Source organism: Adiantum capillus-veneris, chromosome 28 (genome assembly GCF_014529385.1).
Source record: "Adiantum capillus-veneris isolate H3 chromosome 28, ASM1452938v2, whole genome shotgun sequence".
Taxonomy (NCBI): domain Eukaryota; kingdom Viridiplantae; phylum Streptophyta; class Polypodiopsida; order Polypodiales; family Pteridaceae; genus Adiantum; species Adiantum capillus-veneris.
This window is the reverse complement of record NC_140958.1, coordinates 28514471-28525488: the sequence shown is the minus strand read 5'-3', so window position 1 is coordinate 28525488 and position 11018 is coordinate 28514471.

Genomic DNA, 11018 nt, shown 5'->3' with positions numbered 1-11018 from the left:
GGGAACCTCTAGGGCTCTAGTACCATAGGCTATACATGTGAGTGGAGTACCAAATCAAGATGAGATTTCTCTTCCAGCTTAAGATTTTACATTGTGGGATTTTTTGTTTGTTCGTTTTCAGCATTTTAATTTTGTAACTTTGGGAGGTCATATAACATTGTTACCCTCCCCAGACTCATCACACTAGTAAACTCCCTTTATAATACTTAAGCTAAAGGTCAATATGGACTAAGCCCACTAGAAAGACCTAGTACATTTCACACAATGCTGCCTAAATCAGATTAAGAACTTAAGTAACCATTGATTATTAGGAAGGCATTCCCCATGGTATTAAGAGAAGATCTCTAACGCCTAGCTTGGTCAAACTAGCTTAGTCAGACTGCTTGATTTTTAAGCCTAGACAAGTGATTATGACAAAAATTACCTTGAATTTAATGTTTGATACTAAGCAAATGCGTTGAATATTATGCTACCCATCACAATTAAAGCAGAAAAACATAGATGCAAAAAAGATAAGGGACAATGCTAATGGACAAGAAACACCTATTTGTGTTGATGGCCACGCTTGATTTGAAGTGTGAACGAGAGAAAGATTTCATGAAGGTCCAAATTCTAACAACAGCGACACGTTTCTGTACACACGAGGAAACACAAGGAATACCTCTAGGAGGCACATCAATGGGAAAAAAGAACTTTGGTAATCACTCAACTCTAAAACAGAAACACTCCTATCATACTAATCTTACCTACCCTCCATCATTTGAGTGCTGAAAATCAAAGGTCTTTAATGACATAGGTTTCTGTTTCAGTGTACCGGATGTGAATGTGTAGGTCTGGGTCAATGTTTTGACTTTTATTGTGCATACTCGTTTGCTAATTGCTCTTGATCTTTATTATTTTTGTTTTTTGTGAGTATAAGGCTTTATATATACATTCCCTAAGATTGGTGATTGAGAGGTTAGGGAGGAAGGTTGAGAGGGGAGTGAGTGAATGTTGACTGCTGTCAGCAAACACTCCCCCCTTCCTTGGGTAGATCATACCGTTTGAAATGTGCTCATCATCCTTTGAAACCAATTGTTCCAGTTGGTAATAGGTGAGGATTTTTTCCAGTAGTTTTCTATTACCTTAGGTGCCTCATCGAGTTGCAAGGGTGGTAAGGTACTCTCCCATGATCGAACTTGAAGTGGTCCTCATGTGATTCTTGAACACTGGGAGGTGTGGATTCCTTTGTAGCTTTATGGAGGTCCACTATCATAGGTGGAGGCTGTGGAGAAGCTTTTACCTCTATGGATGCATTACATGAGGAGCTAGAAGCTTTATGGAACTCCCCCCTTCCTGAGCTAGGTGAAACAAATCGTTCTTTCTTCGGTACCCAAACTAGCTCTGGAACGGGTGTGTAGCATTCTATGATTTTTTTCTTTCCGCAATCATTGATTCGTTTTGGAGCTACGGGATTGGGCTCACATGGGTCAGCGACAAGTAAGAACACAATCTACGTTTGGGCACCCAGATTTGATCATTTCCTTGATAGTAGCCTTGGGCTTCCAATAGTTTTTTAGGAATCCAACGCAACATTTCCTCACATTTCTTGGAGCGAGTGGGATGTTTCTTACAAGGCTTCTATTTTCTAGCACTAGCTATGGTCGCTAAAGAAGCTTTAGGGACCCACTTGTATGTTTTCTTTGTTATATTAGGATGGGTCTTGTCAGAAGCTATATGCATTGCTTGTAGCATATTTAAGGGTACAAGCATTTCATCCCCCTCAGGTGTTACCCAGGTCGTCCCCCTATTTCCCCAAGTGTCTATGGTTGTTGCTAGGTGGACCCAATCCACATTGTCCAACTCAGTCATCCCAGGTAGTACATCCATATAAGGAGAATCTTCCCCAACATCAGTGTCCGCTTTACACGTGTAACAATACTGCAATGGGGCCGAGTGAACTGTGGTGCCAGATCATGATCAATTATAAACCTGTTTCCTAGAGGATGTGCTCGACCCGTCACAAGATCCACTCAAATGACAGAATCTTGGAACTGCAGGTAGACATGGTTTTTAGACCAGTCATGCACCATTTTTGCTTCCCTCATGAAAGGACGTCCTAAGATCATCTCCGATGCCATACTGTGTTTGGAGAAATCCATAACAATGAAGGTAATCCTTATTTTATGTCCAAAGACCTTGATCTTGAGATCTTCTAGCATCCCAATAGGTTTAACAATAGACCCATTGGCCTTCTTCACTACTATGGTTGTGGTCGCAAGGTGAGGTCTTCCCATAGTTTCCCAGCAATTTTTTGTCACAATGCTAACCCAAGCACCACCATCAAGGATTCCCTTCACAGTTAATCCCTTAATAGTGATTGGTATGGTTGCATTGGATTCATCACCCTCAAAGTATTGTCCCAACTTGTTAACATGTATTTCTATAACAAGGTTCTCATCGAGGTTGGGTTGTGGATCTAAGTGTTCCTCCTCTATTGGCATCTCCCCAGCTCCATCCATTTGTGCAAATTGTGGTAGCCCAAACTTTAGTTCTCCATTGAGGAAGGCTCGAAGAGCTGAGACTAGCTCAGGGTCTTTATATAGTTTGGACATGATGGTGGTTCTAACTTCTGAAGACATGAAATCCATCAATTTGGCAATGTTTAACGACACCTTTTGGACTTCAGTCCCTTGACGTGGGGAAGATGGGATCTCCATTTCTTCGATAGGATCAAGTAGTCCCTCTGTAAACATTCTTTCCATCAAGAAGTGAGTACACCCACTTTCCCATGACTTGAAGTCACTTTCTTCTTGGATGACACTAGGTATGGCTAAGGGTCTATGGACTTGGTGAGGTTGTTGTTGCGTAGGGAACATGATGTCTGTAATCTGGATCTGCCTAGGTGCTGGTTCTAGATCCCGTTGGGTATCTTCTACCAAACTCCTTAATTGATTGACTCGCTCAATCTCCTCTGTAGGGTTTGGATAAGTTCCTATCTTCTTCTTGGATCGTGGCCATTGTGGCTCATGAAGATCTTCCTTGTTGGTTTCTATCTTAGTGGTCGTTTTGGTCTCCATGGTTTCACCTGAACCAGAATCCTCTTCAGAGTCGTTCATATATACGGGGTCGTCACCAGTCCCTATGTTGGTCTTTGAACTGGGGTCTGACTTCGCTGCTTTTTGCGATCTCTTCCTTCATGTTTTCTTCTTTTTCTGAGATTGGGCAATTGATGCCGTGTCTCTTTCCTCAAGAATATAATTTTGTTTTTGGAGCATCGATCGTGTGAGTACGTTTACTGGTACCACATGTGTACTTTGTGATGGCTCCTCTGTAACTTCAATCAAGTTTAATGGCGTGATCTTGGATGCATTTGGATTATTTGGACATTGGGCAATCAAATGATCTATGCCACATCGATTACACATGAGTATCGACATTGTAGACGTGGTCGCTTGATTGGTTTGCATTAGTGTGGCGTTCTTTTGTAGCCTAATAGGACACTCGGCTACACGATGTGGACCTCCACACTCATAGCATTGAAGAGGTGGTCTCTTAGCAGTGTAATTGATATTTTGGCCTCTTGCAGCAAGAGCAGCTACTTGATAGACATGTTTGACTTGTCCCCAATAGTCCTCCATGTGTTGCAGTCCTAGCACTGGAGGTGGTAAGGGTGTTGTTTGAACAACATTTTGGGCCCTAGGGACCATGTGTTGTGTTGTTTGTTCAAGAGGTGGGGCCAGCATCAATGCAGGCACTCGAGGTGTGTCTGTCCATGTTAAGGTTGGTCTATTGGCCATCACACGCTTAAATACAATGCAATACTTAGCTTGATGACCATACCTCCCACAGGCATTGTAGTTCCCATTGAATTTTACTCTAAAAGTAGGGCATTCACTGGTACTATGCGGTCCATAGCATACTGAGCACCATTGTTGCTCCCTTCTTGGATACATATGATTGTTTTGCGGAGCACGATTGTCTCTAAGACTCTCTTGAATAGCCTTGGTGAGATTTGCTAAAGTCATCTCAGATATCTTTGGCTCCTTATCAATAGGCTTTAGGGTCATTGGTTGATGCCCCGATGCTTGCGAGCTAATAGATTTAGGATCAACAGACACTCTTTCTTCCTGAATCATTAAATTATCTTCCAATTGGATCGCATTGGTGGTGACTGCTTCCCAAGTGGTGATACCTCTAATGACTAGGCCATTGTAGATATCCTCATGTCGTAACCCCCTAATGAATCTATCAAGCAATTGGTTATTGTTGAAGCGCTCATTTGGATTACAACGAGAATTCAAATGCTTCAAGCGACTTATAAAGTCTCTCACCGACTCTCCTTCCTCTCGTTGGGCTTTCTGGAGCTGAGAGGCTACACCCCAAAGTACTCCCTCTCGTATGTATTCTTTCAAGAATAGTCTCCTAAGAGTAGGGTAAATCGTTTTTTCTTCCACCCTTAGGGTTCTATACCAATCCCCTGCCTTCCCACTTAAGGTTAGGCTTAAAGCATTACTCTTATGTAGATCATTGTGTTCTCCTAGAGAATCGCATATTTGTTCAAACACTTCGATATGCTTTCTCACATCCCCGTCTCCACTAAATTTTTGTGTGAGCTTGGCTATTTGTACTGCCTTACTTCTAGGCTCTCTATCAGGCGTGTTACACATATTCTCAGCAATAGATCGACCAATAGCTTGAGCAAATGTTGCCAAGTCACCTAAGTGAGCAGGCACTGTGGGTAAAGGCGCTCCAGAGACTACATGTGGAGTAGGTATTGGCATTGGGCTTGGTGCATAGGAAGCCCTTGGGTTCCACGTTGGGTACGATGTTGTGCCATGTGGTGGCCCAAAGTTCATATGTGTGGCCCTAGGCATAGCAGACGTCGAATGTGACATGCTAATGCTAGTTGGTATAGTCCCATGGAAATAAGAACTTGGGTGTTGTGGTTGCGGAGCATAGGTTGTTGAAACAATGGGAGGAGTAGGGACTACATGAGTACGAGGACCCATGGGTGTATACGATTGGTACACACTTGTAGGTACTATTGCAGGCATTGAGCTACCATGTACCGGTGCTTTACTAACAAATGAGGTCCATGGCGTGTTTCTTGGCATGCCCGTCATTGGGGTAGGCATGGTAGCCGTGGTGTCATCAAGGGAAAGATGAGCTAGACTTGGAAAGACGATGCTATCACTTGTGGGATCAGATTGCAATGAGACCCCTGGAGAAACAACATATGGAGGATCCATCGTACTTACCGAGGGAGTTTCCATTTGCGATAAGGTTGGTTGTTTATCCTTTCCTGTATTCAAGAATCTCATGAGACCCGTTGAAGGAATGTTGATCGCCTTGTTCTGTCTCTCTAACTCAATGACCCTATGGATGACCTCACAAACTATTTGTTGTTGATCCTCCACACTAGTAGCACCCATTGTGGATTGTAGGACATCTAACCAACCCACGTGATAGGTGTGACCTGTGTATAGGTCGGTCAGAGTCTCTGTTTGTAGTTCGTACTCCTAGTTCTCACTTAAGAACACTCCATCTAGGATTGAGGTGCTAGGGGTGTCCTTTGAGCTAGATGCAATGTTGCTTTCTAGGGGTTGGCCCTTAGCGGTTGCTAAGTCAGGAGCACTTGATTGCTCTCTTAGCAAGGATATTGACATAGGGGCTTTCACTTTTAACTCTCTTTGTTGCTCCGCCTTGCGTAAGCTCTCGATTTTCTTTTCCCTTGCTGCAGGGATATATTGCTCAACCTATTGCACTTCGGCAAGGCTTCTACCATCGGGTAATATGACCTCGGAGGGGAATAGCTCTGAAGAGTCAGGAGGTGCAGTGAATGAAGTATTCACTTGCACATTCTCTAAGGGCATAAGGTCTACGTTGGTCATGAATGGAGAATTTGCTTCCCCACCCCCCTCATTTACATCATTAGCTCCGTGTTTGGAACGAGTGGCTCTACTAAAGGTTTCCTTAGAGCGGCTAAGCCCGCTCGGCCCGGACCGTGGACCCATGGCATGCATGTCTTGGCTTGAGCTATTGGGATTAGGCATTGGGAAACTCTCCATGATGTCATAGTCAGAGGAAGAGTCACTAGCAGCTATGTTCGGGTCTTGGTTTGTACTACCTTGGGTCCCTGCCGAGGGCCCATAACCTAAAGTAGGTGGATATTGAGAACTCGCGTAAGTCGAAATTTTCTCTAGTTTCTCCGTCTCTAGCACACGACTAGAGCGCAGATGCATGTGCCTTTGGCACCCTACAAGCGTCGGTGAATAACCTCGAAGGTTAACCGCTTACTTTTTTAGGCGTCCGTTTTCACTCGTTTTTTTATGTTTTTTAATATTTTTGAATGATCGATTTTTTGATTAAAGTGTGTGATAGCTCAAAACGAGCGTATCACTCAGAGGGTTGCGGTGTGCTTTACAGCACAACGTTCGGTCACCTGAAGCTCCATTGGTCCTCAAAAAATCGATTTTTAGCTACGTGTGAAGCTAAAATTCGTAATTTTAAAAGGCGATAGATACCTAAGCCTGAGCGTGAGCTTGGGCTTGGGTCTGGAAGATATTCCCGATCTCAGTCCTACCTTTAAAATTTTTAATAATATTTTTTTTTAAATTTTTATTTTTTTTAAAAAAAGGATAAGGTCGTTGTGGCCTGCGTGAGAGCGCACACACACTCTACCTACCTACTTCCAACTAATACACCTACTGTTACACATTAATACACTCTATTAGCTCTCACAGATCTACTTCCTACTTACTGTACATTACATTACACAAAACTAACAACCTTAATACTAACACCTTACATAGAGAAAAAACACAGTACCTTTGAAAACTCCATTAACAAAAAAAAAACACAGTAGTAACAAAAATCCTTCTTCTCAACACACACGCCCTCCTTCCTTACCTTTCCTACAATTGAAATTGCACCACGAAAGAAGCACAGAGTGCCATTCAAGCTTAGTGTATGGCATTCCCTGGCGGCAGCGCCAAAAAAGTGCGCGTATGTCGCACGTGTCAATGCAAGGAACTTGCCGATACACTGTGTGCGAGCCACAAATGGCTCCAAGCACACAACAAGCCTAAACTAGTAAACTCAAAGATGGGGATGGTGTGTCAGCTCTACGCTTTCTTCGTGGAGGATTCCTCGCCATCCGGGTTGCGTTTCAACTGGTAAACCCACTTTGTACCAATGACCTTTTTGCTAGGAGGCAAATCACATAAAGTCCATGTGTCATTTTTTATAAGTGCATCATATTCTGATTGCATGGCAGCCATCCAATTTTTTGAATTCTGTGCTTCATTAAAATAGAGAGGCTCCTCAACATCATGTAAGCTAGACACAACCAAAGCATAACAATCTGATGCAATAGATGCATGGCGAGAGCCTGAACGAGTACGACTAGACAAAGGTGCATCCAATTTACTATCACGCAATGTATGCACCAGCCATTTTGGCATACCTCTAGCCTGGTCATTTTCAGCCCTTTCCTCATCAAGTACATCATGTACATCTGCATCAGTAATAGGGTAATTTGTAACATTTTTGGAAACCCCCATAGGCTGTACATTTGCCTCATTGGAATTTACATTCAAACTTCCACCATTGAAAAGAGGCAATAAAGTGTCATAAATGTCCTGTGAGCTTACATTACTGTCTCTAGTACGTGACAGCAAGGGCTAAACAAAATCTTCCACAAACACTACATCCCGTGAAACCAGAATACGCTTTGTTTGTGGATGATACAACCTGTAACCTTTACTTTCAGCACTATAACCAACAAAAATACATTTGACAGCCTTATCATCCAATTTTTTGCGTTGTGTTTGTGGCACCAAAGCATATGCCAAACAACCAAAAACACGCATGTGCTCAATAGAAGGATTTCTGTCATGCCATGCTTCATATGGAGTAATAGACTGCAAGCTTTCGTAAGACACCTGTTAAGTACATAAGAGGCACACATGATGGCCTCAAGCCAAAAAGAATGCGGCAAAGCTTGACTTTTGACCATACATCGTGCCATTTCCGTAAGTGACTTGTTTTCCTCTCAGCTACACCATTTTGCTGAGGCGTATAAGGCACTGTACATTGGTGTTTTATCCCACGACTAGCAAGAAATGCATTAAATTCATGAGACATATACTCCCCCCCTCGATCGGAACGGAGGGTGCCCATAGTACATTTCGAGATATTTTCAGTCATAGATAGAAATTGTTTGAAGCACATAAAAACTTCGGACTTCGCTTTAGACGGAAATACCCATGCATGCTTGGAGTAATCATCAATGAAAGTCATGAAGTACAAGTAATTGCCCAAGGATGGAGTTTGCATGGACCCACAAACATCACTATGCACAAGCTGCAACCTGCATGTGGCCCTAACTAAACCATCCTTTGGAAACTTAGAATGCTGCATTTTACCGAAAATACAGCCTTCACAAACATGTTTGACAGCTACTTCAAGAGGCGACAAGGAAGTAACCATATTAGATTTCTCCAAACGCAGCAAACTATCAAAATTCAGATGCCCAAAACGTGCATGCCATAGTTTTGCATTTAAAACAGCCTTTCACGATGTGAGGTAATGTGCTTTGTAGCACCACTGTCAAAATACCACACATGTGAATTTGGAGCAACTAACATGCATGCATAATGGACAACAGGATTGTAAGTGCACTCTGCACTAAAAGCCCATTCTGCATCAATATCAGCATCACAGTCTCCTTTCACAGAAGACTCAACAATGACTGCATTTGTAGTGGAACCAGCATTTGCAGTGGAACCACCCTCTTTCTTCTTAGCCTCTTTGGCCTTCAACTTAGGACATTCCTTGATCAAGTGATCATTAGCTTTACAATAATGGCAACGCATCTTCTTTTTGCCCTTATCACCATAATTGCCAGACGAAGTGCTGCTAGCAGAAGCATTGGAACAGAAGTTTTGCCACTCTTAGCAGAACTATAAGAAGTGGCTGCATTTCTGTTACCACCCTTTCTTTGAGAAGCAATAAAAGCTTGTTCAATTGTACACTGTTTAGTCCTGTTATTTCTGGAAAGTGACTCTTGCAACAACAATGTGCACAATGCATCAAACTTGACAACTTCAGGATTTCCTTGGGTCATAAGTCTCCAAGTACTAGCAAAAGTCTGGTAAGAATCGGGCAAGGCATCAAGAACAGTCTGCACAAGGGAACTGTTTGAAATGACTTCACCTGCAAAAATAAGTTGCTAAATGATATCCTTGACACCAGCAAGGAAAGTGTCCATATCATCTTCCTCATGTATAATATTTGATTCCAACTCTTTACGCAGAAAAGCAACTTTTGCCTCATTGCGGCTTGCATAAAGACCAGCCAAAATATCCCAAGCCTGTTTTACAGATTTCGCTGAACGAATGTGAGGAGTAATGGTGCGCTTTACAGACAACACAATCAACGCATGAGCCTGCGCATCCTTTACATCCCAATGAGCTTGTTCTGCCGTAGGTAAAACAACTCTAACAGCAGTAATCCTTGCAGCAAGACCTGCAACATCCTCAATATCGCATACATCCTCAGAACCAGGACGTATATCAATGCCCTGCACAATATTCCAGACGCCCTTTGACACAAGAACATGTTGCATCATGTAAGTCCACATAGGGTAATTGTCCCCATACAACCTGTTCTCAGCAACAAACATCTTGAACACATCTGTGTTGTTGTCAGCCATGGAAAATGTCTGCACCTGATGTGAAAACTGCCTGAAATGAGGAGAAACTGAGTGAGACTAGCACGTGCTATATAGCACAACCCACAATAGAATGTATAGGACCTGTTACGCAAAAAACGACACTGACAGAAATTCTGCACTAAATGACGAAATTGCTTGTGCAGACCTGCCTGTAGTGGAAAGAGACCGAAATGAGCTCGAATCAGAAACCTGAGCAGACTCACTGAAATCGGATAAAGCGAACAGGCGTGTGCTGGAACTGTTGGCGACTAAGCTCGGGAGGATGCAACTTGCTCTGATACCAATTGTTGGAATTAGGGTTGCAAGAAAACACGCACAGCTTGGAGAAGACGAAGGAAGCTCAAGGCACACAACTGAGAGTGTATTACTTAGTGTGCAATGGAAAGATAGATAGCCCTAGAGTGATGGGTGTATATACAATGCACGGGAAAAAAACCTCCTAAAGAGGGAAAAAATACCTCGGCGGTCCTAGTGTGTTCACACAGATCACTACCACATGTATATGGCAACAAAATCGGTCGTGCCGAAGCGTACATCTTATTGAGAATCCTTAGATTACCCAATCTTGAAATTGATAGCTCAAGAAGCTTAGCTATCAAAGTACATCCGTCTGCCAATGTCTACTCGAGCGAAGCAACGTTTGCTTCTCAAGTTGGCATTGTAGAAAATCATGCAGAAGTGAATAAGTGCAAAACTAAAACTGAAAGGTAACATACTTACCGATTGCTGTAACCACTATCCTTGGCATCGGAGGTCGGAACATCTAGTGCATGGAGCCGTGCTCTTGAAAACCTTGCTTTCCCCCTCCTCTGCTCAATACTGTACCGTATGTACCTCACGCTTGCCGACAATGGGTGGATCATATCCTTGTCTGGGTCTCTTTGCTTCTGTGAAATTTTTATGTAGTTCCAGCGAGAAAGAAACCCCATGCCTTGCATGGGTTCTTAGGGTCATTCTCCACCAACAAAGTCCTTTATCTTTTGTGCATTAAGATCTGTGACCACGTTTGTCTTGGTTGGACGGTTTTGGATGACATAATTACTTTAGAAGTAATTCTTGCATCAAGAAGTAACTTATGCAAACATCTTGGAGAGCTCATGCGGTATAAACTTATACATAAAGCTAGGAAACCTTAAAAACATGAAATCTCAAACCTATTGATCAGTCTCGATCATTGTGCTATGTCTGAAACCTTGTTGTTTTCTCCTACGCTTTGGAAATCTTTTTGCCTGTTCGATTTTGATACAAATGTATGCGTCGCAACTGAGCTTGACTAACAATTTCTTGCCAAATCGACCTG